Genomic DNA, 5,605 nt, shown 5'->3' with positions numbered 1-5,605 from the left:
AGAAGGAGGAGGAGTCCTGTATCTGTATCCGCTTCCACTCTCGGTACCGAGTATATTGTATTGGCAAATATTCCCATGACAATAGGAATTTTTATTGAATTTATGCAAAAATTGCAAATTTCATTTGCCAAACAGTTGTTCCCTCCACCTTCACCTCCCACTCCCTCTCTATCTGTATATCTCACTCTTCCTACAGAGAATTCTTCTGGATACCCTGTTGTAATAAAAGTTAAGTTGACGAAGTCAACAATGTGGTTTAAACTGTCTTTAATTCATTAAGCTGATAAGTGAGTTTTAATGATTGCGAATAAATACTGAAGTAATTCATGTTCTAATTATTGTTAAGCTATTAAATTTGCTGGGTATCTTGCAGTTTAGCAGACTTTTAGAAAGCTGCAACCTTAACCAATGTTGTTCAATTTTTTATGAAAGTTGTGAAGCGAAAATACTATAGTCAGAATGCATGTGACACTAAATGAATTGAAATTCAAAAATTGAATTCACTGGAATAAATATCTTAAAGTTTAAAAACACATCTGAATTTCAAAAAAATGTTATATTAGTTCTTATTATTAAAATAAAAAAAATAGTATAGTTTTAAAACCAAAAATCTTATTATATAAAATTAACTTTTTTTTTTTACTATTTTATTATTTGATTAGGTCATGCAGGTATATGTATACGTGTTATTTGTTGAATATTAGTGTAAAGTACTTTACTTACAAACTATGTTATATATAATCAATTCGCGCAGCATTCGAATCAAAGACCACATCTCTTAGATTACAATGAAGAATTGTTTGCGACAGCTCGTCTAACTAAGCTATGAATAAAAACTTTATAAAAGTTTCGATGGATTACAGAATTTTTAATCTAAATCTAGTATTTATTGGTATTATTTTGAAAATTTTTAATTTTTTTTTTCTAATGTTCTTAGTTCTAATAATTTGTGCTTAAAGTATTCTTATTTTAAGAACACAACTCTTAAGACAAATGTTCTTATTTTTAGAAACTAGTCTTTTTTCAGTGTAGAAATATAAGTTAAATACATCGTACATGAAATAAATTTATAGTAGAAATTACCAGTTCTTTTTTTTTTGCAAACTACGCGACTGAAATTTAATTCACACTTTAAGCTATCGCCGAGAATTGTATTAATACTTAACTGATTTTAGCTTTCGACATGTATGTATGTGTAACAGAGATGGAAACTAGTCGATAGACACTATCGGTATCGGTTGGCATTAGTAAGTCGATAGGTATCAGCAGTCGGAAGAAATAGAGATCCAAAAGATCATACGTCGCCAAAAGTAGAAGAGTATATTAAATAAAAATATATTTTAAAAAGGCATTCAATTAATAATAATATCAGTACCAGTAAGAGAAAGTACCTTAAAGCACAATCAGAATATATGTACTATATTTTCCCATATCATGAGGTATTTAAACAGTCAAATTAATGTAATTATAGGAAATATACTACACATGATTTAAGAATAATAGCTATACATTTCAAGTTCTAAATTATTATATTATAATTTATGTTATTTATTATTCACTACAAATAGTCAATGATTATCTATAAAGCCTGACATAAAAATAAAGTAACATATTTATCTATTCAGTCTTTATTTTTTAAAGCTGACACACTTGATATAGACCTTGTGTGTAGCAGTCAAAAAAATGTCTTTGGCCGCAAACAAATTTTTCCCAGATTTCCATTTTTCATAGCACCAAATACATACAAAGACACACACTCATACACACACTCATATACAGGCCTAGCACAGTTTGTCAACAAGAAAAGGTTAACAAAGGTAAATAGAACACGACGACCAAGCAAAAGGTGATAGCGTGAAAAGAGAAAAAGAACGCAGCCTGCTCACACACACACACACACAGTGAAACAATGTTGCAAGGATAAACGGAAAGTGGGGAAAGGCGCAATAAACAAGCAAAAGGTGGTAAATCTCAGTCGCGATGTTCCTTGTATGTGTGAGTGTGTATGTGTGTGTGAATAACAACATTTTAAACATGTTTACTTTTTATTTTGCTGCCTGCGCCAACGTTTATGCAATTTATTTCTGCTGCACTCCCCCCGCCTGTCAGTTTCCACAGTTTCCCCGCATTTTCCGTCAGCAGTCTCAACGCAAGCTCGAACTCCACTTCCAACTCCATCCTCAATTCCAGCTCCATCTTCATCAGCCTTAGCACTCGCTTTAGCTTTAGCCGCCTCTTGCTCCATTACAAAGCATGCCCAGCGGCTGGGCCAGGTATAATCTTTTGCTTGTCTTTCACTTCAGCGGCAGCAGCAGCAACAGCAACTCTCGTCCTTTTGCTCAACTTGTGCCACGCAACAAATTTGCCCAATACTCTTTCTTGTGGTCCATTAATTGTGGCAGTTTTTCTCTAACATATATGTATACTCGTATATATATTAAATTATCTGCTTAAATTAGGAAATAATTCTTGAATCATGCTGAAATGAAGTCTTTAAATCAAAGATTACATTTCTACAATATTATTTATTAAGTACTAATTTATAATCTTGCATGTTTCACAGATTTTAATATATTTTTTGCATTTTTATAAATATTTTATTTTTGAGAGATTAATATGAGACACTTTATAAAATACTAATTATACGATTATCTAATTTGAAATCAACAAAAGAGATTCTTGTCCAATGTCGACTTTAAATAAAATAAATTAGGACACTTCTACAATAATTAAAATCAAGAATATATTTTTGGTTCAAGAAATACTTAATCTTTAAAAATTTCCATAATAATTTGAAGTAGTACATTTCTAAAATAAGTATATTTTAGATCAAATATGTTATAAAAATATATATTTTAAAGCATGCCGAATTGTAAATTAAACGTAGAGAATAAAATTTAAATAAACAAAATCTGAAGGATTAAAGTTTACAAGAATATTTTCTAATTTCTAGATTGCAAATATGTCAACATATAAAATTGCAATAATAAATGTAAATTCTTAATGATTACTTAGTCTTATTCTTATGATTACTTATAGTACAACTAGGGCAAAAATATTTTCATGAATTGAGTATGCTTGCTCTCAATTCATAAATATATTATATTTAAAGAATACAAAAAATAAAAATTGAACCTAGTCCGAAAGTAATCAAATCAAGAGCAACTGAAACTGACACATTCTTGATAATTGTTGTCAGAGTAAAGTAAATTTATGAAGAGTAGAGTATGTATGAGTCGGTTAAATGCCACGTTAAGCCTTGCTTTTGCTGGTTATGTTTTATTTTGGGCCAAAGAGGTGAAAAGCCAAGTTAAAAAGTCAACGTTGAGCCCGCGGCGGTCAGCGCTTTAACTTCAACTTTAACCTGAACTTTCGCCATAGTTTGCTTGTCTGTTTTGGTGGCAAGCAGCAAGCAGAAAACGAAAAAAAGAAAATCTGAAATACTTGCAACAAAGTCGGCATAACTTTAAAGTTTACAACAATGGGCCATGTTACATTAAGCTTGGCAGTTGTGGTGGCTAACACCTTACACACTACTACCATATATACACACACCTACCACCCTACCCCTTCACCCCCTCCCCACCCTCGCATCGCTTGGTGGGTCCCTTGTGGCAGGCACGCGTAAACTGCTTGCTTATGCAGCTCAAGTTGCCACGCTTGACACATTTCTCGGGAGACTGGCGCACGTCGTCGTCCAGTTGCCGCAGCTGGAGCAACTTGTCAACGGAGTCATCAATGTCGCCGTGACATCAGCATCACCATCGTCCTGTAAGTATGCCATGCTTTTGCAATGTTCGCACATTTCAACGGCAACGGCAACGGCAACGGCAACAGCGACGCCAACGCCAACGCCTTTTGGCGCCCGCAGGGGAATCCGACATGTTGCATGCCACAGAGTGGGTTTCTGTGCCAATGACCAACGTTCAACCATCCAACCATCCAACCATGAACTCAACTACTTGCAGCGACTGCTAACAAATATTAATGAGCAAATTCTGGAAAAACGTGAGCAACATTTTGCGAAAATTGAAAATAATATGCGTCAATATGGCGATAGTCATAAAAAAATGACTATAAAACAAAATGATATTTTAATACAAACGCTACGCGCGATGCTAAGCATATCTAAACTCGAGTGAAAAGTGAAGCGATTTTGCTACGATAAATCGATAAATAAGAGGGAAAATAAAATATGCTTGGAAAATGCCAATCCTAAAATTGAACAGATTAATAAAATATTTTATTTTGTTTGTATTACATTTTTGAGATAAGTAAGAGTTTTATTTTACCTCAAATTTGGGAGACAGTAAACAAAAGTTACATGGCGACTTTTTCATTTAAATATGAGTTCATATATTAATTATTAATTTATTTTTGTTTATTTTATATGCAACTTAACTTTAGAGAGTGTAACTTAAATTATTAAGATATGCAAATAATTTTCAGTTCAAATAAATAAATAAATAACTTTATATTCATCACTTTTTTTATTTAAAAAACTTACTTTTCTAAATTGCCGAATTTATTAGTATTATTTTTATCATATAACTTTGATAAATAAACAAACCTTTTAACTTTGTATAACAGTCAAAATATTGCATCAAAAATCCCTCACATATGTATCTTTAATTTACACAATGAATATTAAATCTAAACACAATCCCTGGCATTATTAAGGTCTTCGTCAAAAATGTTTTATTTTATTATTGTTCACGTAAGAATTAGATAATAACAAAATATGTAGTTGAATAATGGTTTGGTTATTATAGACATATTTATTATCAAGCAATGTTTCATCATTAGAACTCATACTATAATAAATATGAAAATTAAGTTAGAAAACTTGATGTTTAACTTAAAATAGCGATATTCAAAAGAAATAGAATTTGAAATTGACTTATATTAAAACGTGATCTTCGTTCCGAAAAGTTGTGTAATTATATTAGCTAAAAGCGTTCAACATTTGCTTGTTCTATTTATTTTGTAACAATATTTATTGACTTTTTTAGTAGAATCGTGCAAATTGACTTTACTCATTAGCTAGCGTGATTAGTTTTGCTTGCACCCCTTGGCGTATGCGTGATTTTTATGATTATTGTACTTTTGATTGCAATGCGTTGTGGCACAGAAAAATGAAACAAAAACGACAAAATTTATAAAAAGTGCAAATATATATGAAAAACTTTGACAACTGCAGCACGTGCTGAATGCGATAGAAACATCGGCAGACTGTGTGAAGCCAACTCGCGTCGATTTGAGGGAAAGAAAGTAAGAAAAAAAACCGAAGTCCCCAACACACAAAAGAGTCACGTGCAAAAACTTTCTTAATTTAAAAGAAATTTTCAAACAAACTCAATTAAATAATTTGAGGCGCAAATAAAGATGTGACCAAGAACGGGGGGACAAATACATGTGGTTTTAACAGTTTTTATGTTATGTAGTACATTCGCTCTGCCCTCGCCTCAAAAATTCGAGTTTCATTTTCACTTCCGCCTTCGGTCTGTCACTTTTTCGCTCGTTTTTGCAAGACAATTTTAATGCCACAAAATTTTAATTGAGTTAATCCTAAAAACCACATGCTGGCTAACGAGCCAGCTGCTTT

Source organism: Drosophila sulfurigaster, chromosome 2R (assembly GCF_023558435.1).
Source record: "Drosophila sulfurigaster albostrigata strain 15112-1811.04 chromosome 2R, ASM2355843v2, whole genome shotgun sequence".
Classification (NCBI taxonomy): domain Eukaryota; kingdom Metazoa; phylum Arthropoda; class Insecta; order Diptera; family Drosophilidae; genus Drosophila; species Drosophila sulfurigaster.
This window is presented reverse-complemented; position numbering follows the sequence as displayed.